At 37.8% G+C, this 21,435-nt stretch overlaps 20 non-coding genes across 20 annotated transcripts; all 20 read left to right on the top strand.

Moving 5' to 3' along the window:
- Nucleotides 1-549: 549 nt before the first annotated feature.
- Nucleotides 550-621, top strand: TRNAC-GCA (transfer RNA cysteine (anticodon GCA)). The gene has a single exon. It is a non-coding gene; the product is annotated as a tRNA-Cys (tRNA).
- Nucleotides 622-1,632: 1,011 nt separating this feature from the next.
- On the top strand, nucleotides 1,633-1,704 carry TRNAC-GCA (transfer RNA cysteine (anticodon GCA)). The gene has a single exon. It is a non-coding gene; the product is annotated as a tRNA-Cys (tRNA).
- A 1,012-nt stretch (nucleotides 1,705-2,716) lies between these two features.
- Nucleotides 2,717-2,788, top strand: TRNAC-GCA (transfer RNA cysteine (anticodon GCA)). The gene has a single exon. It is a non-coding gene; the product is annotated as a tRNA-Cys (tRNA).
- A 1,012-nt stretch (nucleotides 2,789-3,800) lies between these two features.
- TRNAC-GCA (transfer RNA cysteine (anticodon GCA)) lies at nucleotides 3,801-3,872 on the top strand. Its single transcript has one exon. It is a non-coding gene; the product is annotated as a tRNA-Cys (tRNA).
- Nucleotides 3,873-4,883: 1,011 nt separating this feature from the next.
- TRNAC-GCA (transfer RNA cysteine (anticodon GCA)) lies at nucleotides 4,884-4,955 on the top strand. The gene has a single exon. It is a non-coding gene; the product is annotated as a tRNA-Cys (tRNA).
- Nucleotides 4,956-5,966: 1,011 nt separating this feature from the next.
- TRNAC-GCA (transfer RNA cysteine (anticodon GCA)) lies at nucleotides 5,967-6,038 on the top strand. Its single transcript has one exon. It is a non-coding gene; the product is annotated as a tRNA-Cys (tRNA).
- A 1,011-nt stretch (nucleotides 6,039-7,049) lies between these two features.
- TRNAC-GCA (transfer RNA cysteine (anticodon GCA)) lies at nucleotides 7,050-7,121 on the top strand. Its single transcript has one exon. It is a non-coding gene; the product is annotated as a tRNA-Cys (tRNA).
- A 1,012-nt stretch (nucleotides 7,122-8,133) lies between these two features.
- On the top strand, nucleotides 8,134-8,205 carry TRNAC-GCA (transfer RNA cysteine (anticodon GCA)). The gene has a single exon. It is a non-coding gene; the product is annotated as a tRNA-Cys (tRNA).
- Nucleotides 8,206-9,216: 1,011 nt separating this feature from the next.
- On the top strand, nucleotides 9,217-9,288 carry TRNAC-GCA (transfer RNA cysteine (anticodon GCA)). Its single transcript has one exon. It is a non-coding gene; the product is annotated as a tRNA-Cys (tRNA).
- A 1,012-nt stretch (nucleotides 9,289-10,300) lies between these two features.
- Nucleotides 10,301-10,372, top strand: TRNAC-GCA (transfer RNA cysteine (anticodon GCA)). The gene has a single exon. It is a non-coding gene; the product is annotated as a tRNA-Cys (tRNA).
- A 1,012-nt stretch (nucleotides 10,373-11,384) lies between these two features.
- On the top strand, nucleotides 11,385-11,456 carry TRNAC-GCA (transfer RNA cysteine (anticodon GCA)). The gene has a single exon. It is a non-coding gene; the product is annotated as a tRNA-Cys (tRNA).
- A 1,012-nt stretch (nucleotides 11,457-12,468) lies between these two features.
- On the top strand, nucleotides 12,469-12,540 carry TRNAC-GCA (transfer RNA cysteine (anticodon GCA)). The gene has a single exon. It is a non-coding gene; the product is annotated as a tRNA-Cys (tRNA).
- A 1,012-nt stretch (nucleotides 12,541-13,552) lies between these two features.
- TRNAC-GCA (transfer RNA cysteine (anticodon GCA)) lies at nucleotides 13,553-13,624 on the top strand. Its single transcript has one exon. It is a non-coding gene; the product is annotated as a tRNA-Cys (tRNA).
- A 1,012-nt stretch (nucleotides 13,625-14,636) lies between these two features.
- On the top strand, nucleotides 14,637-14,708 carry TRNAC-GCA (transfer RNA cysteine (anticodon GCA)). Its single transcript has one exon. It is a non-coding gene; the product is annotated as a tRNA-Cys (tRNA).
- Nucleotides 14,709-15,720: 1,012 nt separating this feature from the next.
- TRNAC-GCA (transfer RNA cysteine (anticodon GCA)) lies at nucleotides 15,721-15,792 on the top strand. Its single transcript has one exon. It is a non-coding gene; the product is annotated as a tRNA-Cys (tRNA).
- Nucleotides 15,793-16,803: 1,011 nt separating this feature from the next.
- TRNAC-GCA (transfer RNA cysteine (anticodon GCA)) lies at nucleotides 16,804-16,875 on the top strand. The gene has a single exon. It is a non-coding gene; the product is annotated as a tRNA-Cys (tRNA).
- Nucleotides 16,876-17,886: 1,011 nt separating this feature from the next.
- Nucleotides 17,887-17,958, top strand: TRNAC-GCA (transfer RNA cysteine (anticodon GCA)). Its single transcript has one exon. It is a non-coding gene; the product is annotated as a tRNA-Cys (tRNA).
- Nucleotides 17,959-18,969: 1,011 nt separating this feature from the next.
- On the top strand, nucleotides 18,970-19,041 carry TRNAC-GCA (transfer RNA cysteine (anticodon GCA)). The gene has a single exon. It is a non-coding gene; the product is annotated as a tRNA-Cys (tRNA).
- A 1,012-nt stretch (nucleotides 19,042-20,053) lies between these two features.
- Nucleotides 20,054-20,125, top strand: TRNAC-GCA (transfer RNA cysteine (anticodon GCA)). The gene has a single exon. It is a non-coding gene; the product is annotated as a tRNA-Cys (tRNA).
- A 1,011-nt stretch (nucleotides 20,126-21,136) lies between these two features.
- Nucleotides 21,137-21,208, top strand: TRNAC-GCA (transfer RNA cysteine (anticodon GCA)). The gene has a single exon. It is a non-coding gene; the product is annotated as a tRNA-Cys (tRNA).
- The last annotated feature ends 227 nt before the right edge of the window (nucleotides 21,209-21,435 follow it).

The raw sequence follows: 21,435 nt of genomic DNA, 5'->3' as shown, positions 1-21,435 counted from the left end.
TTCTCCTTAAATGCTCTGCCTACGTGCAAGATGTACGAACCATTGTTGCAGTTGCAAGAAGGCTGGCCTGAAGAATCAGGCCATTTGCAAGCACAAAGTGGCTTTTTCTGATGTTTTAAATCGAAGGTCCGTGAAAGGGGTGTTTGGGTGTACCTTCCAAATACCGAATTGCAGTGGTATGTAGAAATGTTTTTCCACCGTAATGTGGCCCAAAACAATCATACTTCATCACCATCTGAGTGATTGTGGTAACCAAACATGAAACAATAAGGTATCCCGTAAAAACCTCTTCCCCTTTGAGAATGTTTCAAAACAAACATTTTAAGTGCAGGCATTGGTCCTATGTACCACTGCCTATTCAAATAAAATACCAATCAAACAAATACATATATTTTTTTAATGATCCATTTTTCCTTTAATAAATAATATTAAGAACTACTTCTACAGTTCCACAGTTTCAAGGTTGTACTTTCCGGCACAACTTAGCATGATCCTCTCACTCTTTCATGATGTACTGATATATTGTCATTCTGAAGTTGGCTGACAGCTAGGGATATAGCTCAGTGGTAGAGTATTTGACTGCAGATCAAGAGGTCCCTGGTTCAAATCCGGGTGTCCCCTCATACTATTTTGAATCTGCAGTTTGTAGTTGGGAATTTTCATGAATCCCATTTGGATCATCTTTGACAGAGTCAGTGTTCCCTTGGATGTTACACTTTAATACCATTACAGTGTTGCTGATTAAAACTATTGAGTAACTTCATTTTTTACACTGGGCTTGGTATTCCCTATGGGAAATTTCTGAAACATCATTGATCTATTTTGGAATTCGGCTCTACCTTTCACAGCTCTAAACAAAGGGAATGGACTATGAAACCAATTGACAAATTTGTTATACTGTTTGGTGCTCTCTTGAATCGCACTAAAGAAATGGCTTAGAATACTGGGCAGCTATGCAATCAATCTATTTCTCATTACACCTGTGTCCTCAGTCTTACATATATTCAATCTCTTCTCTGTCCATACAAAGTATGTGTTTGTTTGAAGCACTTCATTTTTGTGCAACTTAGGAACTATTTAATTTCTCCTTGAAAGCTCTGCCTACGTGCAATATGTACAAACCCTCGTTGCAGTTGCAAGAAGGCTGGTGTGAAGAATCAGGCCAGTTGCAAGCACAAAGTGGCTTTTTTTGATGTATTAAATCGAAGGTACTTGAAAGGGGTGTTTGGGTGTTCCTTCCAAATACCGAATTGTAGTGGTATGTAGAAATGGTTTTCCTCCGTAATTTGGCCAAAAAACATTCATACTTCATCACCATCTCGGTGATTGTGGTAACCAATCATCAAATGATAATGTGTCATGTAAAAACCTCTTCCGCTTTAAGAATGTTTCAAAACAATCATTGTATGTAGAGGCATTGGTCCTATGTACCACTGCCTATTCAAATAAAATAGCAATGAAACAAATTAATCTGTTTTTTAAATGATCCAGTTTTACTTTAATAAATAATATTAAGGACTACTTCTCCTGTTCCACAGTTTCAAGCCTGTACTTTCCGGCACAACTTAGCATGATCCTCTCACTCTTTCATGATGTACTGATATTATGTCATTCTAATTTTTCTGAAAAGCTGGGGATATAGCTCAGTGGTAGAGCATTTGACTGCAGATCAAGAGGTCCCTGGTTCAAATCCGGGTGTCCCCTCACACTATTTTGATTCTGTTGTTTGTAGTTGGGACTTTTCATCAATTCCTTTTGGATCATCTATGACAGAGTCAGTGTTCCCTTGGATATTGCACTTTAATATCATTACAGAGTTTGCTGCTCAAAACCTGTGAGTAAATGGAGTTTTAACACTCGGCTTGGTATTCCCTTTGGGAAATTTCTGAAAGATCATTGATCTATTTTGGAATTTGGCTCTTCCTTTTACAGCACTAAAGAAAGGGAATGGACTATGAAACAAATTGACAAATTTGTTATACTGTTTGATGCTTTCTTGAATCGCACTAAAGAAATGGCTTAGAATACTGTGCAGCGATGCAGTCAGTCTATTTCTCATTTCACCTGTGTCCTCAGTCTTACATATATTCCACCTTTTCCCTGTGCATTAAAAGTATGTGCTTGTTTGAAGCACTTCATTTTTGTGCAACGTAGGAACAATTTAATTTCTCCTTGAAAGCTCTGCCTACGTGCAAGATGTACAAACCCTCGTTGCAGTTGCAAGAAGGCTGGTCTGAAGAATCAGGCCAGTTGCAAGCACAAAGTGGCTTTTTTTGATGTATTAAATCGAAGGTACTTGAAAGAGGTGTTTGGGTGTTCCTTCCAAATACTGAATTGTAGTGGTATGTAGAAATGTTTTTCCTCCGTAATTTGGCCAAAAAACATTCATACTTCACCACCATCTCGGTGATTGTGGTAACCAATCATCAAATGATAATGTGTCATGTAAAAACCTCTTCCGCTTTAAGAATGTTTCAAAACAATCATTGTATGTAGAGGCATTGGTCTTATGTACCACTGCCTATTCAAATAAAATAGCAATGAAACAAATTAATCTGTTTTTTAAATGAGCCAGTTTTACTTTAATAAATAATATTAAGGACTACTTCTCCTGTTCCACAGTTTCAAGCCTGTACTTTCCGGCACAACTTAGCATGATCCTCTCACTCTTTCATGATGTACTGATATTATGTCATTCTGATTTTACTGAAAAGCTGGGGATATAGCTCAGTGGTAGAGCATTTGACTGCAGATCAAGAGGTCCCTGGTTCAAATCCGGGTGTCCCCTCAGACTATTTTGATTCTGTTGTTTGTAGTTGGGACTTTTCATCAATTCCTTTTGTATCATCTTTGACAAAGTCAGTGTTCCCTTGGATATTGCACTTTAATATCATTACAGAGTTTGCTGCTCAAAACCTGTGAGTAAATGCAGTTTTAACACTCGGCTTGGTGTTCCCTTTGGGAACTTTCTGAAAGATCATTGATCTATTTTGGAATTTGGCTCTTCCTTTTACAGCACGAGAGAAAGGGAATGGACTATGAAATAAATTGACAAATTTGTTATACTGTTTGGTGCTTTCTTGAATCGCACTAAAGAAATGGCTTAGAATACTGTGCAGCGATGCAGTCAGTCTATTTCTCATTTCACCTGTGTCCTCAGTCTTACATATATTCCACCTTTTCCCTGTGCATCCAAAGTATGTGCTTGTTTGAAGCACTTCATTTTTGTGCAACGTAGGAACTATTTAATTTCTCCTTAAATGCTCTGTCTACGTGCAAGATGTACGAACCATTGTTGCAGTTGCAAGAAGGCTGGCCTGAAGAATCAGGCCATTTGCAAGCACAAAGTGGCTTTTTCTGATGTTTTAAATCGAAGGTCCGTGAAAGGGGTGTTTGTGTGTACCTTCCAAATACCGAATTGTAGTGGTATGTAGAAATGTTTTTCCACCGTAATGTGGCCCAAAACAATCATACTTCATCACCATCTGAGTGATTGTGGTAACCAAACATGAAACAATAAGGTATCCCGTAAAAACCTCTTCCCCTTTGAGAATGTTTCAAAACAAACATTTTAAGTGCAGGCATTGGTCCTATGTACCACTGCCTACTCAAATAAAATACCAATCAAACAAATACATATATTTTTTTTAATGATCCATTTTTCCTTTAATAAATAATATTAAGAACTACTTCTACAGTTCCACAGTTTCAAGGTTGTACTTTCCGGCACAACTTAGCATGATCCTCTCACTCTTTCATGATGTACTGATATATTGTCATTCTGATGTTGGCTGACAGCTAGGGGTATAGCTCAGTGGTAGAGCATTTGACTGCAGATCAAGAGGTCCCTGGTTCAAATCCGGGTGTCCCCTCATACTATTTTGAATCTGCAGTTTGTAGTTGGGAATTTTCATGAATCCCATTTGGATCATCTTTGACAGAGTCAGTGTTCCCTTGGATGTTACACTTTAATACCATTACAGTGTTGCTGATTAAAACTATTGAGTAACTTCATTTTTTACACTGGGCTTGGTATTCCCTATGGGAAATTTCTGAAACATCGTTGATCTATTTTGGAATTCGGCTCTACCTTTCACAGCTCTAAACAAAGGGAATGGACTATGAAACCAATTGACAAATTTGTTATACTGTTTGGTGCTCTCTTGAATCGCACTAAAGAAATGGCTTAGAATACTGGGCAGCTATGCAATCAATCTATTTCTCATTACACATGTGTCCTCAGTCTTACATATATTCCATCTCTTCTCTGTCCATACAAAGTATGTGTTTGTTTGAAGCACTTCATTTTTGTGCAACTTAGGAACTATTTAATTTCTCCTTGAAAGCTCTGCCTACGTGCAAGATGTACAAACCCTCGTTGCAGTTGCAAGAAGGCTGGTCTGAAGAATCAGGCCAGTTGCAAGCACAAAGTGGCTTTTTTTGATGTATTAAATCGATGGTACTTGAAAGGGGTGTTTGGGTGTTCCTTCCAAATACCGAATTGTAGTGGTATGTAGAAATGGTTTTCCTCCGTAATTTGGCCAAAAAACATTCATACTTCATCACCATCTCGGTGATTGTGGTAACCAATCATCAAATGATAATGTGTCATGTAAAAACCTCTTCCGCTTTAAGAATGTTTCAAAACAATCATTGTATGTAGAGGCATTGGTCCTATGTACCACTGCCTATTCAAATAAAATAGCAATGAAACAAATTAATCTGTTTTTTAAATGATCCAGTTTTACTTTAATAAATAATATTAAGGACTACTTCTCCTGTTCCACAGTTTCAAGCCTGTACTTTCCGGCACAACTTAGCATGATCCTCTCACTCTTTCATGATGTACTGATATTATGTCATTCTAATTTTTCTGAAAAGCTGGGGATATAGCTCAGTGGTAGAGCATTTGACTGCAGATCAAGAGGTCCCTGGTTCAAATCCGGGTGTCCCCTCACACTATTTTGATTCTGTTGTTTGTAGTTGGGACTTTTCATCAATTCCTTTTGGATCATCTATTACAGAGTCAGTGTTCCCTTGGATATTGCACTTTAATAGCATTACCGAGTTTGCTGCTCAAAACCTGTGAGTAAATGCAGTTTTAACACTCGGCTTGGTGTTCCCTTTGGGAACTTTCTGAAAGATCATTGATCTTTTTTTGAATTTGGCTCTTCCTTTTACAGACCTAAAGAAAGGGAATGGACTATGAAACAAATTGACAAATTTGTTATACTGTTTGGTGCTTTCTTGAATCGCACTAAAGAAATGGCTTAGAATACTGTGCAGCGATGCAGTCAGTCTATTTCTCATTTCACCTGTGTCCTCAGTCTTACATATATTCCACCTTTTCCCTGTGCATTAAAAGTATGTGCTTGTTTGAAGCACTTCATTTTTGTGCAACGTAGGAACTATTTAATTTCTCCTTAAATGCTCTGCCTACGTGCAAGATGTACGAACCATTGTTGCAGTTGCAAGAAGGCTGGCCTGAAGAATCAGGCCATTTGCAAGCACAAAGTGGCTTTTTCTGATGTTTTAAATCGAAGGTCCGTGAAAGGGGTGTTTGGGTGTACCTTCCAAATACCGAATTGCAGTGGTATGTAGAAATGTTTTTCCACCGTAATGTGGCCCAAAACAATCATACTTCATCACCATCTGAGTGATTGTGGTAACCAAACATGAAACAATAAGGTATCCCGTAAAAACCTCTTCCCCTTTGAGAATGTTTCAAAACAAACATTTTAAGTGCAGGCATTGGTCCTATGTACCACTGCCTATTCAAATAAAATACCAATCAAACAAATACATATATTTTTTTAATGATCCATTTTTCCTTTAATAAATAATATTAAGAACTACTTCTACAGTTCCACAGTTTCAAGGTTGTACTTTCCGGCACAACTTAGCATGATCCTCTCACTCTTTCATGATGTACTGATATATTGTCATTCTGAAGTTGGCTGACAGCTAGGGATATAGCTCAGTGGTAGAGTATTTGACTGCAGATCAAGAGGTCCCTGGTTCAAATCCGGGTGTCCCCTCATACTATTTTGAATCTGCAGTTTGTAGTTGGGAATTTTCATGAATCCCATTTGGATCATCTTTGACAGAGTCAGTGTTCCCTTGGATGTTACACTTTAATACCATTACAGTGTTGCTGATTAAAACTATTGAGTAACTTCATTTTTTACACTGGGCTTGGTATTCCCTATGGGAAATTTCTGAAACATCATTGATCTATTTTGGAATTCGGCTCTACCTTTCACAGCTCTAAACAAAGGGAATGGACTATGAAACCAATTGACAAATTTGTTATACTGTTTGGTGCTCTCTTGAATCGCACTAAAGAAATGACTTAGAATACTGGGCAGCTATGCAATCAATCTATTTCTCATTACACCTGTGTCCTCAGTCTTACATATATTCAATCTCTTCTCTGTCCATACAAAGTATGTGTTTGTTTGAAGCACTTCATTTTTGTGCAACTTAGGAACTATTTAATTTCTCCTTGAAAGCTCTGCCTACGTGCAATATGTACAAACCCTCGTTGCAGTTGCAAGAAATCTGGTCTGAAGAATCAGGCCAGTTGCAAGCACAAAGTGGCTTTTTTTGATGTATTAAATCGAAGGTACTTGAAAGGGGTGTTTGGGTGTTCCTTCCAAATACCGAATTGTAGTGGTATGTAGAAATGGTTTTCCTCCGTAATTTGGCCAAAAAACATTCATACTTCATCACCATCTCGGTGATTGTGGTAACCAATCATCAAATGATAATGTGTCATGTAAAAACCTCTTCCGCTTTAAGAATGTTTCAAAACAATCATTGTATGTAGAGGCATTGGTCTTATGTACCACTGCCTATTCAAATAAAATAGCAATGAAACAAATTAATCTGTTTTTTAAATGATCCAGTTTTACTTTAATAAATAATATTAAGGACTACTTCTCCTGTTCCACAGTTTCAAGCCTGTACTTTCCGGCACAACTTAGCATGATCCTCTCACTCTTTCATGATGTACTGATATTATGTCATTCTAATATTTCTGAAAAGCTGGGGATATAGCTCAGTGGTAGAGCATTTGACTGCAGATCAAGAGGTCCCTGGTTCAAATCCGGGTGTCCCCTCACACTATTTTGATTCTGTTGTTTGTAGTTGGGACTTTTCATCAATTCCTTTTGGATCATCTATGACAGAGTCAGTGTTCCCTTGGATATTGCACTTTAATAGCATTACCGAGTTTGCTGCTCAAAACCTGTGAGTAAATGCAGTTTTAACACTCGGCTTGGTGTTCCCTTTGGGAACTTTCTGAAAGATCATTGATCTTTTTTTGAATTTGGCTCTTCCTTTTACAGACCTAAAGAAAGGGAATGGACTATGAAACAAATTGACAAATTTGTTATACTGTTTGGTGCTTTCTTGAATCGCACTAAAGAAATGGCTTAGAATACTGTGCAGCGATGCAGTCAGTCTATTTCTCATTTCACCTGTGTCCTCAGTCTTACATATATTCCACCTTTTCCCTGTGCATTAAAAGTATGTGCTTGTTTGAAGCACTTCATTTTTGTGCAACGTAGGAACTATTTAATTTCTCCTTAAATGCTCTGCCTACGTGCAAGATGTACGAACCATTGTTGCAGTTGCAAGAAGGCTGGCCTGAAGAATCAGGCCATTTGCAAGCACAAAGTGGCTTTTTCTGATGTTTTAAATCGAAGGTTCGTGAAAAGGGTGTTTGGGTGTACCTTCCAAATACCGAATTGCAGTGGTATGTAGAAATGTTTTTCCACCGTAATGTGGCCCAAAACAATCATACTTCATCACCATCTGAGTGATTGTGGTAACCAAACATGAAACAATAAGGTATCCCGTAAAAACCTCTTCCCCTTTTTAGAATGTTTCAAAACAAACATTTTAAGTGCAGGCATTGGTCCTATGTACCACTGCCTATTCAAATAAAATACCAATCAAACAAATACATATATTTTTTTAATGATCCATTTTTCCTTTAATAAATAATATTAAGAACTACTTCTACAGTTCCACAGTTTCAAGGTTGTACTTTCCGGCACAACTTAGCATGATCCTCTCACTCTTTCATGATGTACTGATATATTGTCATTCTGATGTTGGCTGACAGCTAGGGATATAGCTCAGAGGTAGAGCATTTGACTGCAGATCAAGGGGTCCCTGGTTCAAATCCGGGTGTCCCCTTATACTATTTTGAATCTGCTGTTTGTAGTTGGGAATTTTCATGAATCCCATTTGGATCATCTTTGACAGAGTCAGTGTTCCCTTGGATGTTACACTTTAATACCATTACAGTGTTGCTGATTAAAACTTGTGAGTAACTGCATTTTTTACACTGGGCTTGGTATTCCCTATGGGAAATTTCTGAAACATCATTGATCTATTTTGGAATTCGGCTCTACCTTTCACAGCTCTAAACAAAGGGAATGGACTATGAAACCAATTGACAAATTTGTTATACTGTTTGGTGCTCTCTTGAACCGCACTAAAGAAATGGCTTAGAATACTGGGCAGCTATGCAATCAATCTATTTCTCATTACACCTGTGTCCTCAGTCTTACATATATTCCATCTCTTCTCTGTCCATACAAAGTATGTGTTTGTTTGAAGCACTTCATTTTTGTGCAACTTAGGAACTATTTAATTCCTCCTTGAAAGCTCTGCCTACGTGCAAGATGTACAAACCCTCGTTGCAGTTGCAAGAAGGCTGGTCTGAAGAATCAGGCCAGTTGCAAGCACAAAGTGGCTTTTTTTGATGTATTAAATCGAAGGTACTTGAAAGGGGTGTTTGGGTGTTCCTTCCAAATACCGAATTGTAGTGGTATGTAGAAATGTTTTTCCATCGTAATTTGGCCAAAAAACTATCATACTTCACCACCATCTCGGTGATTGTGGTAACCAATCATCAAATGATAATGTGTCACATAAAAACCTCTTCCCCTTTAAGAATGTTTCAAAACAATCATTGTATGTAGAGGCATTGGTCTTATGTACCACTGCCTATTCAAATAAAATAGCAATGAAACAAATTAATCCGTTTTTTAAATGATACAGCTTTCCTTTAATAAATAATATTAACTACTACTTCTCCTGTTCCACAGTTTCAAGCCTGTACTTTCCGGCACAACTTAGCATGATCCTCTCACTCTTTCATGATGTACTGATATTATGTCATTCTGATTTTACTGAAAAGCTGGGGATATAGCTCAGTGGTAGAGTATTTGACTGCAGATCAAGAGGTCCCTGGTTCAAATCCGGGTGTCCCCTCAGACTATTTTGATTCTGTTGTTTGTAGTTGGGACTTTTCATCAATTCCTTTCGGATCATCTTTGACAGAGTCAGTGTTCCCTTGGTTATTGCACTTTAATAGCATTACATAGTTTGCTGCTCAAAACCTGTGAGTAAATGGAGTTTTAGCACTCGGCTTGGTATTCCCTTTGGGAAATTTCTGAAAGATCATTGATCTATTTTGGAATTTGGCTCTTCCTTATACAGCACTAAAGAAAGGGAATGGACTATGAAACAAATTGACAAATTTGTTATACTGTTTGGTGCTCTCTTGAATCGCACTAAAGAAATGGCTTAGAATACTGTGCAGTGATGCAGTCAGTCTATTTCTCATTTCACCTGTATCCTCAGTCTTACATATATTCCACCTTTTCCCTGTGCATTAAAAGTATGTGCTTGTTTGAAGCACTTCATTTTTGTGCAACGTAGGAACTATTTAATTTCTCCTTGAAAGCTCTGCCTACGTGCAAGATGTTCAAACCCTCGTTGCAGTTGCAAGAAGGCTGGTCTGAAGAATCAGGCCAGTTGCAAGCACAAAGTGGCTTTTTTTGATGTATTAAATCGAAGGTACTTGAAAGGGGTGTTTGGGTGTTCCTTCCAAATACCGAATTGTAGTGGTATGTAGAAATGTTTTTCCTCCGTAATTTGGCCAAAAAACAATCATACTTCACCACCATCTCGGTGATTGTGGTAACCAATCATCAAATGATAATGTGTCACGTAAAAACCTCTTCCCCTTTAAGAATGTTTCACAACAATCATTGTATGTAGAGGCATTGGTCTTATGTACCACTGCCTTTTCAAATAAAATAGCAATGAAACAAATTAATCTGTTTTTTAAATGATCCAGTTTTACTTTAATAAATAATATTAAGGACTACTTCTCCTGTTCCACAGTTTCAAGCCTGTACTTTCCGGCACAACTTAGCATGATCCTCTCACTCTTTCATGATGTACTGATATTATGTCATTCTGATTTTACTGAAAAGCTGGGGATATAGCTCAGTGGTAGAGCATTTGACTGCAGATCAAGAGGTCCCTGGTTCAAATCCGGGTGTCCCCTCTGACTATTTTGATTCTGTTGTTTGTAGTTGGGACTTTTCATCAATTTCTTTTGGATCATCTTTGACAGAGTCAGTGTTCCCTTGGATATTGCACTTTAATATCATTACAGAGTTTGCTGCTCAAAACCTGTGAGTAAATGCAGTTTTAACACTCGGGTTGGTGTTCCATTTGGGAACTTTCTGAAAGATCATTGATCTATTTTGGAATTTGGCTCTTCCTTTTACAGCACTAAAGAAAGGGAATGGACTATGAAATAAATTGACAAATTTGTTATACTGTTTGGTGCTTTCTTGAATCGCACTAAAGAAATGGCTTAGAATACTGTGCAGCGATGCAGTCAGTCTATTTCTCATTTCACCTGTGTCCTCAGTCTTACATATATTCCACCTTTTCCCTGTGCATCCAAAGTATGTGCTTGTTTGAAGCACTTCATTTTTGTGCAACGTAGGAACTATTTAATTTCTCCTTAAATGCTCTGCCTACGTGCAAGATGTACGAACCATTGTTGCAGTTGCAAGAAGGCTGGCCTGAAGAATCAGGCCATTTGCAAGCACAAAGTGGCTTTTTCTGATGTTTTAAATCGAAGGTCTGTGAAAGGGGTGTTTGGGTGTACCTTCCAAATACCGAATTGTAGTGGTATGTAGAAATGTTTTTCCACCGTAATGTGGCCCAAAACAATCATACTTCATCACCATCTGAGTGATTGTGGTAACCAAACATGAAACAATAAGGTATCCCGTAAAAACCTCTTCCCCTTTGAGAATGTTTCAAAACAAACATTTTAAGTGCAGGCATTGGTCCTATGTACCACTGCCTATTCAAATAAAATACCAATCAAACAAATACATATATTTTTTTTAATGATCGATTTTTCCTTTAATAAATAATATTAAGAACTACTTCTACAGTTCCACAGTTTCAAGGTTGTACTTTCCGGCACAACTTAGCATGATCCTCTCACTCTTTCATGATGTACTGATATATTGTCATTCTGATCTTGGCTGACAGCTGGGGATATAGCTCAGTGGTAGAGCATTTGACTGCAGATCAAGAGGTCCCTGGTTCAAATCCGGGTGTCCCCTCATACTATTTTGAATCTGCTGTTTGTAGTTGGGAATTTTCATGAATCCCATTTGGATCATCTTTGACAGAGTCAGTGTTCCCTTGGATGTTACATTTTAATACCATTACAGTGTTGCTGATTAAAACTTGTGAGTAACTGCATTTTTTACACTGGGCTTGGTATTCCCTATGGGAAATTTCTGAAACATCATTGATCTATTTTGGAATTCGGCTCTACCTTTCACAGCTCTAAACAAAGGGAATGGACTATGAAACCAATTGACAAATTTGTTATACTGTTTGGTGCTCTCTTGAATCGCACTAAAGAAATGGCTTAGAATACTGGGCAGCTATGCAATCAATCTATTTCTCATTACACCTGTGTCCTCAGTCTTACATATATTCCATCGCCTCTCTGTCCATACAAAGTATGTGTTTGTTTGAAGAACTTCATTTTTGTGCAACTTAGGAACTATTTAATTTTCTCCTTGAAAGCTCTGCCTACGTGCAAGATGTACAAACCCTCGTTGCGGTTGCAAGAAGGCTGGTCTGAAGAATCAGGCCAGTTGCAAGCACAAAGTGGCTTTTTTTGATGTATTAAATCGAAGGTACTTGAAAGGGGTGTTTGGGTGTTCCTTCCAAATACCGAATTGTAGTGGTATGTAGAAATGTTTTTCCATCGTAATTTGGCCAAAAAACAATCATACTTCACCACCATCTCGGTGATTGTGATAACCAATCATCAAATGATAATGTGTCACGTAAAAACCTCTTCCCCTTTAAGAATGTTTCAAAACAATCATTGTATGTAGAGGCATTGGTCCTATGTACCACTGCCTATTCAAATAAAATAGCAATGAAACAAATTAATCAGTTTTTTAAATGATACAGCTTTCCTTTAATAAATAATATTAACTACTACTTATCCTGTTCCACAGTTTCAAGCCTGTACTTTCCGGCACAACTTAGCATGATCCTCTCACTCTTTCATGATGTACTGATATTATGTCATTCTAATTTTACTGAAAAGCTGGGGATATAGCTCAGTGGTAGAGTATTTGACTGCAGATCAAGAGGTCCCTTGTTCAAATCCGGGTGTCCCCTCAGACTATTTTGATTCTGTTGTTTGTAGTTGGGACTTTTCATCAATTCCTTTTGGATCATCTTTGACAGAGTCAGTGTTCCCTTGGTTATTGCACTTTAATAGCATTACATAGTTTGCTGCTCAAAACCTGTGAGTAAATGGAGTTTTAGCACTCGGCTTGGTATTCCCTTTGGGAAATTTCTGAAAGATCATTGATCTATTTTGGAATTTGGCTCTTCCTTATACAGCACTAAAGAAAGGGAATGGACTATGAAACAAATTGACAAATTTGTTATACTGTTTGGTGCTCTCTTGAATCGCACTAAAGAAATGGCTTAGAATACTGTGCAGCGATGCAGTCAGTCTATTTCTCATTTCACCTGTGTCCTCAGTCTTACATATATTCCACCTTTTCCCTGTGCATTAAAAGTATGTGCTTGTTTGAAGCACTTCATTTTTGTGCAACGTAGGAACTATTTAATTTCTCCTTGAAAGCTCTGCCTACGTGCAATATGTTCAAACCCTCGTTGCAGTTGCAAGAAGGCTGGTCTGAAGAATCAGGCCAGTTGCAAGCACAAAGTGGCTTTTTTTGATGTATTAAATCGAAGGTACTTGAAAGGGGTGTTTGGGTGTTCCTTCCAAATACCGAATTGTAGTGGTATGTAGAAATGTTTTTCCTCCGTAATTTGGCCAAAAAACAATCATACTTCACCACCATCTCGGTGATTGAGGTAACCAATCATGAAATGATAATGTGTCACGTAAAAACCTCTTCCCCTTTAAGAATGTTTCAAAACAATCATTGTATATAGAGGCATTGGTCTTATGTACCACTGCCTATTCAAATAAAATAGCAATGAAACAAATTAATCTGTTTTTTAAATGATCCAGTTTTACTTTAATAAATAATATTAAGGACTACTTCTCCTGTTCCACAGTTTCAAGCCTGTACTTTCCGGCACAACTTAGCATGATCCTCTCACTCTTTCATGATGTACTGATATTATGTCATTCTGATTTTACTGAAAAGCTGGGGATATAGCTCAGTGGTAGAGCATTTGACTGCAGATCAAGAGGTCCCTGGTTCAAATCCGGGTGTCCCCTCAGACTATTTTGATTCTGTTGTTTGTAGTTGGGACTTTTCATCAATTCCTTTTGGATCATCTTTGACAGAGTCAGTGTTCCCTTGGATATTGCACTTTAATATCATTACAGAGTTTGCTGCTCAAAACCTGTGAGTAAATGGAGTTTTAACACTCGGCTTGGTATTCCCTTTGGGAAATTTCTGAAAGATCATTGATCTATTTTGGAATTTGGCTCTTCCTTTTACAGCACTAAAGAAAGGGAATGGACTATGAAACAAATTGACAAATTTGTTATACTGTTTGATGCTTTCTTGAATCGCACTAAAGAAATGGCTTAGAATACTGTGCAGCGATGCAGTCAGTCTATTTCTCATTTCACCTGTGTCCTCAGTCTTACATATATTCCACCTTTTCCCTGTGCATTAAAAGTATGTGCTTGTTTGAAGCACTTCATTTTTGTGCAACGTAGGAACAATTTAATTTCTCCTTGAAAGCTCTGCCTACGTGCAAGATGTACAAACCCTCGTTGCAGTTGCAAGAAGGCTGGTCTGAAGAATCAGGCCAGTTGCAAGCACAAAGTGGCTTTTTTTGATGTATTAAATCGAAGGTACTTGAAAGAGGTGTTTGGGTGTTCCTTCCAAATACTGAATTGTAGTGGTATGTAGAAATGTTTTTCCTCCGTAATTTGGCCAAAAAACATTCATACTTCACCACCATCTCGGTGATTGTGGTAACCAATCATCAAATGATAATGTGTCATGTAAAAACCTCTTCCGCTTTAAGAATGTTTCAAAACAATCATTGTATGTAGAGGCATTGGTCTTATGTACCACTGCCTATTCAAATAAAATAGCAATGAAACAAATTAATCTGTTTTTTAAATGAGCCAGTTTTACTTTAATAAATAATATTAAGGACTACTTCTCCTGTTCCACAGTTTCAAGCCTGTACTTTCCGGCACAACTTAGCATGATCCTCTCACTCTTTCATGATGTACTGATATTATGTCATTCTGATTTTACTGAAAAGCTGGGGATATAGCTCAGTGGTAGAGCATTTGACTGCAGATCAAGAGGTCCCTGGTTCAAATCCGGGTGTCCCCTCAGACTATTTTGATTCTGTTGTTTGTAGTTGGGACTTTTCATCAATTCCTTTTGTATCATCTTTGACAAAGTCAGTGTTCCCTTGGATATTGCACTTTAATATCATTACAGAGTTTGCTGCTCAAAACCTGTGAGTAAATGCAGTTTTAACACTCGGCTTGGTGTTCCCTTTGGGAACTTTCTGAAAGATCATTGATCTATTTTGGAATTTGGCTCTTCCTTTTACAGCACGAGAGAAAGGGAATGGACTATGAAATAAATTGACAAATTTGTTATACTGTTTGGTGCTTTCTTGAATCGCACTAAAGAAATGGCTTAGAATACTGTGCAGCGATGCAGTCAGTCTATTTCTCATTTCACCTGTGTCCTCAGTCTTACATATATTCCACCTTTTCCCTGTGCATCCAAAGTATGTGCTTGTTTGAAGCACTTCATTTTTGTGCAACGTAGGAACTATTTAATTTCTCCTTAAATGCTCTGTCTACGTGCAAGATGTACGAACCATTGTTGCAGTTGCAAGAAGGCTGGCCTGAAGAATCAGGCCATTTGCAAGCACAAAGTGGCTTTTTCTGATGTTTTAAATCGAAGGTCCGTGAAAGGGGTGTTTGTGTGTACCTTCCAAATACCGAATTGTAGTGGTATGTAGAAATGTTTTTCCACCGTAATGTGGCCCAAAACAATCATACTTCATCACCATCTGAGTGATTGTGGTAACCAAACATGAAACAATAAGGTATCCCGTAAAAACCTCTTCCCCTTTGAGAATGTTTCAAAACAAACATTTTAAGTGCAGGCATTGGTCCTATGTACCACTGCCTACTCAAATAAAATACCAATCAAACAAATACATATATTTTTTTTAATGATCCATTTTTCCTTTAATAAATAATATTAAGAACTACTTCTACAGTTCCACAGTTTCAAGGTTGTACTTTCCGGCACAACTTAGCATGATCCTCTCACTCTTTCATGATGTACTGATATATTGTCATTCTGATGTTGGCTGACAGCTAGGGATATAGCTCAGTGGTAGAGCATTTGACTGCAGATCAAGAGGTCCCTGGTTCAAATCCGGGTGTCCCCTCATACTATTTTGAATCTGCAGTTTGTAGTTGGGAATTTTCATGAATCCCATTTGGATCATCTTTGACAGAGTCAGTGTTCCCTTGGATGTTACACTTTAATACCATTACAGTGTTGCTGATTAAAACTATTGAGTAACTTCATTTTTTACACTGGGCTTGGTATTCCCTATGGGAAATTTCTGAAACATCATTGATCTATTTTGGAATTCGGCTCTACCTTTCACAGCTCTAAACAAAGGGAATGGACTATGAAACCAATTGACAAATTTGTTATACTGTTTGGTGCTCTCTTGAATCGCACTAAAGAAATGGCTTAGAATACTGGGCAGCTATGCAATCAATCTATTTCTCATTACACATGTGTCCTCAGTCTTACATATATTCCATCTCTTCTCTGTCCATACAAAGTATGTGTTTGTTTGAAGCACTTCATTTTTGTGCAACTTAGGAACTATTTAATTTCTCCTTGAAAGCTCTGCCTACGTGCAAGATGTACAAACCCTCGTTGCAGTTGCAAGAAGGCTGGTCTGAAGAATCAGGCCAGTTGCAAGCACAAAGTGGCTTTTTTTGATGTATTAAATCGATGGTACTTGAAAGGGGTGTTTGGGTGTTCCTTCCAAATACCGAATTGTAGTGGTATGTAGAAATGGTTTTCCTCCGTAATTTGGCCAAAAAACATTCATACTTCATCACCATCTCGTTGATTGTGGTAACCAATCATCAAATGATAATGTGTCATGTAAAAACCTCTTCCGCTTTAAGAATGTTTCAAAACAATCATTGTATGTAGAGGCATTGGTCCTATGTACCACTGCCTATTCAAATAAAATAGCAATGAAACAAATTAATCTGTTTTTTAAATGATCCAGTTTTACTTTAATAAATAATATTAAGGACTACTTCTCCTGTTCCACAGTTTCAAGCCTGTACTTTCCGGCACAACTTAGCATGATCCTCTCACTCTTTCATGATGTACTGATATTATGTCATTCTAATTTTTCTGAAAAGCTGGGGATATAGCTCAGTGGTAGAGCATTTGACTGCAGATCAAGAGGTCCCTGGTTCAAATCCGGGTGTCCCCTCACACTATTTTGATTCTGTTGTTTGTAGTTGGGACTTTTCATCAATTCCTTTTGGATCATCTATTACAGAGTCAGTGTTCCCTTGGATATTGCACTTTAATAGCATTACCGAGTTTGCTGCTCAAAACCTGTGAGTAAATGCAGTTTTAACACTCGGCTTGGTGTTCCCTTTGGGAACTTTCTGAAAGATCATTGATCTTTTTTTGAATTTGGCTCTTCCTTTTACAGACCTAAAGAAAGGGAATGGACTATGAAACAAATTGACAAATTTGTTATACTGTTTGGTGCTTTCTTGAATCGCACTAAAGAAATGGCTTAGAATACTGTGCAGCGATGCAGTCAGTCTATTTCTCATTTCACCTGTGTCCTCAGTCTTACATATATTCCACCTTTTCCCTGTGCATTAAAAGTATGTGCTTGTTTGAAGGTCTTCATTTTTGTGCAACGTAGGAACTATTTAATTTCTCCTTAAATGCTCTGCCTACGTGCAAGATGTACGAACCATTGTTGCAGTTGCAAGAAGGCTGGCCTGAAGAATCAGGCCATTTGCAAGCACAAAGTGGCTTTTTCTGATGTTTTAAATCGAAGGTCCGTGAAAGGGGTGTTTGGGTGTACCTTCCAAATACCGAATTGCAGTGGTATGTAGAAATGTTTTTCCACCGTAATGTGGCCCAAAACAATCATACTTCATCACCATCTGAGTGATTGTGGTAACCAAACATGAAACAATAAGGTATCCCGTAAAAACCTCTTCCCCTTTGAGAATGTTTCAAAACAAACATTTTAAGTGCAGGCATTGGTCCTATGTACCACTGCCTATTCAAATAAAATACCAATCAAACAAATACATATATTTTTTTAATGATCCATTTTTCCTTTAATAAATAATATTAAGAACTACTTCTACAGTTCCACAGTTTCAAGGTTGTACTTTCCGGCACAACTTAGCATGATCCTCTCACTCTTTCATGATGTACTGATATATTGTCATTCTGAAGTTGGCTGACAGCTAGGGATATAGCTCAGTGGTAGAGTATTTGACTGCAGATCAAGAGGTCCCTGGTTCAAATCCGGGTGTCCCCTCATACTATTTTGAATCTGCAGTTTGTAGTTGGGAATTTTCATGAATCCCATTTGGATCATCTTTGACAGAGTCAGTGTTCCCTTGGATGTTACACTTTAATACCATTACAGTGTTGCTGATTAAAACTATTGAGTAACTTCATTTTTTACACTGGGCTTGGTATTCCCTATGGGAAATTTCTGAAACATCATTGATCTATTTTGGAATTCGGCTCTACCTTTCACAGCTCTAAACAAAGGGAATGGACTATGAAACCAATTGACAAATTTGTTATACTGTTTGGTGCTCTCTTGAATCGCACTAAAGAAATGGCTTAGAATACTGGGCAGCTATGCAATCAATCTATTTCTCATTACACCTGTGTCCTCAGTCTTACATATATTCAATCTCTTCTCTGTCCATACAAAGTATGTGTTTGTTTGAAGCACTTCATTTTTGTGCAACTTAGGAACTATTTAATTTCTCCTTGAAAGCTCTGCCTACGTGCAATATGTACAAACCCTCGTTGCAGTTGCAAGAAGGCTGGTGTGAAGAATCAGGCCAGTTGCAAGCACAAAGTGGCTTTTTTTGATGTATTAAATCGAAGGTACTTGAAAGGGGTGTTTGGGTGTTCCTTCCAAATACCGAATTGTAGTGGTATGTAGAAATGGTTTTCCTCCGTAATTTGGCCAAAAAACATTCATACTTCATCACCATCTCGGTGATTGTGGTAACCAATCATCAAATGATAATGTGTCATGTAAAAACCTCTTCCGCTTTAAGAATGTTTCAAAACAATCATTGTATGTAGAGGCATTGGTCCTATGTACCACTGCCTATTCAAATAAAATAGCAATGAAACAAATTAATCTGTTTTTTAAATGATCCAGTTTTACTTTAATAAATAATATTAAGGACTACTTCTCCTGTTCCACAGTTTCAAGCCTGTACTTTCCGGCACAACTTAGCATGATCCTCTCACTCTTTCATGATGTACTGATATTATGTCATTCTAATTTTTCTGAAAAGCTGGGGATATAGCTCAGTGGTAGAGCATTTGACTGCAGATCAAGAGGTCCCTGGTTCAAATCCGGGTGTCCCCTCACACTATTTTGATTCTGTTGTTTGTAGTTGGGACTTTTCATCAATTCCTTTTGGATCATCTATGACAGAGTCAGTGTTCCCTTGGATATTGCACTTTAATATCATTACAGAGTTTGCTGCTCAAAACCTGTGAGTAAATGGAGTTTTAACACTCGGCTTGGTATTCCCTTTGGGAAATTTCTGAAAGATCATTGATCTATTTTGGAATTTGGCTCTTCCTTTTACAGCACTAAAGAAAGGGAATGGACTATGAAACAAATTGACAAATTTGTTATACTGTTTGATGCTTTCTTGAATCGCACTAAAGAAATGGCTTAGAATACTGTGCAGCGATGCAGTCAGTCTATTTCTCATTTCACCTGTGTCCTCAGTCTTACATATATTCCACCTTTTCCCTGTGCATTAAAAGTATGTGCTTGTTTGAAGCACTTCATTTTTGTGCAACGTAGGAACAATTTAATTTCTCCTTGAAAGCTCTGCCTACGTGCAAGATGTACAAACCCTCGTTGCAGTTGCAAGAAGGCTGGTCTGAAGAATCAGGCCAGTTGCAAGCACAAAGTGGCTTTTTTTGATGTATTAAATCGAAGGTACTTGAAAGAGGTGTTTGGGTGTTCCTTCCAAATACTGAATTGTAGTGGTATGTAGAAATGTTTTTCCTCCGTAATTTGGCCAAAAAACATTCATACTTCACCACCATCTCGGTGATTGTGGTAACCAATCATCAAATGATAATGTGTCATGTAAAAACCTCTTCCGCTTTAAGAATGTTTCAAAACAATCATTGTATGTAGAGGCATTGGTCTTATGTACCACTGCCTATTCAAATAAAATAGCAATGAAACAAATTAATCTGTTTTTTAAATGAGCCAGTTTTACTTTAATAAATAATATTAAGGACTACTTCTCCTGTTCCACAGTTTCAAGCCTGTACTTTCCGGCACAACTTAGCATGATCCTCTCACTCTTTCATGATGTACTGATATTATGTCATTCTGATTTTACTGAAAAGCTGGGGATATAGCTCAGTGGTAGAGCATTTGACTGCAGATCAAGAGGTCCCTGGTTCAAATCCGGGTGTCCCCTCAGACTATTTTGATTCTGTTGTTTGTAGTTGGGACTTTTCATCAATTCCTTTTGTATCATCTTTGACAAAGTCAGTGTTCCCTTGGATATTGCACTTTAATATCATTACAGAGTTTGCTGCTCAAAACCTGTGAGTAAATGCAGTTTTAACACTCGGCTTGGTGTTCCCTTTGGGAACTTTCTGAAAGATCATTGATCTATTTTGGAATTTGGCTCTTCCTTTTACAGCACGAGAGAAAGGGAATGGACTATGAAATAAATTGACAAATTTGTTATACTGTTTGGTGCTTTCTTGAATCGCACTAAAGAAATGGCTTAGAATACTGTGCAGCGATGCAGTCAGTCTATTTCTCATTTCACCTGTGTCCTCAGTCTTACATATATTCCACCTTTTCCCTGTGCATCCAAAGTATGTGCTTGTTTGAAGCACTTCATTTTTGTGCAACGTAGGAACTATTTAATTTCTCCTTAAATGCTCTGTCTACGTGCAAGATGTACGAACCATTGTTGCAGTTGCAAGAAGGCTGGCCTGAAGAATCAGGCCATTTGCAAGCACAAAGTGGCTTTTTCTGATGTTTTAAATCGAAGGTCCGTGAAAGGGGTGTTTGTGTGTACCTTCCAAATACCGAATTGTAGTGGTATGTAGAAATGTTTTTCCACCGTAATGTGGCCCAAAACAATCATACTTCATCACCATCTGAGTGATTGTGGTAACCAAACATGAAACAATAAGGTATCCCGTAAAAACCTCTTCCCCTTTGAGAATGTTTCAAAACAAACATTTTAAGTGCAGGCATTGGTCCTATGTACCACTGCCTACTCAAATAAAATACCAATCAAACAAATACATATATTTTTTTTAATGATCCATTTTCCTTTAATAAATAATATTAAGAACTACTTCTACAGTTCCACAGTTTCAAGGTTGTACTTTCCGGCACAACTTAGCATGATCCTCTCACTCTTTCATGATGTACTGATATATTGTCATTCTGATGTTGGCTGACAGCTAGGGGTATAGCTCAGTGGTAGAGCATTTGACTGCAGATCAAGAGGTCCCTGGTTCAAATCCGGGTGTCCCCTCATACTATTTTGAATCTGCAGTTTGTAGTTGGGAATTTTCATGAATCCCATTTGGATCATCTTTGACAGAGTCAGTGTTCCCTTGGATGTTACACTTTAATACCATTACAGTGTTGCTGATTAAAACTATTGAGTAACTTCATTTTTTACACTGGGCTTGGTATTCCCTATGGGAAATTTCTGAAACATCATTGATCTATTTTGGAATTCGGCTCTACCTTTCACAG

This window comes from Lissotriton vulgaris, chromosome 1_1 (assembly GCF_964263255.1).
Source record: "Lissotriton vulgaris chromosome 1_1, aLisVul1.2, whole genome shotgun sequence".
NCBI lineage: Eukaryota > Metazoa > Chordata > Amphibia > Caudata > Salamandridae > Lissotriton > Lissotriton vulgaris.
This window is presented reverse-complemented; position numbering and strand designations above follow the sequence as displayed.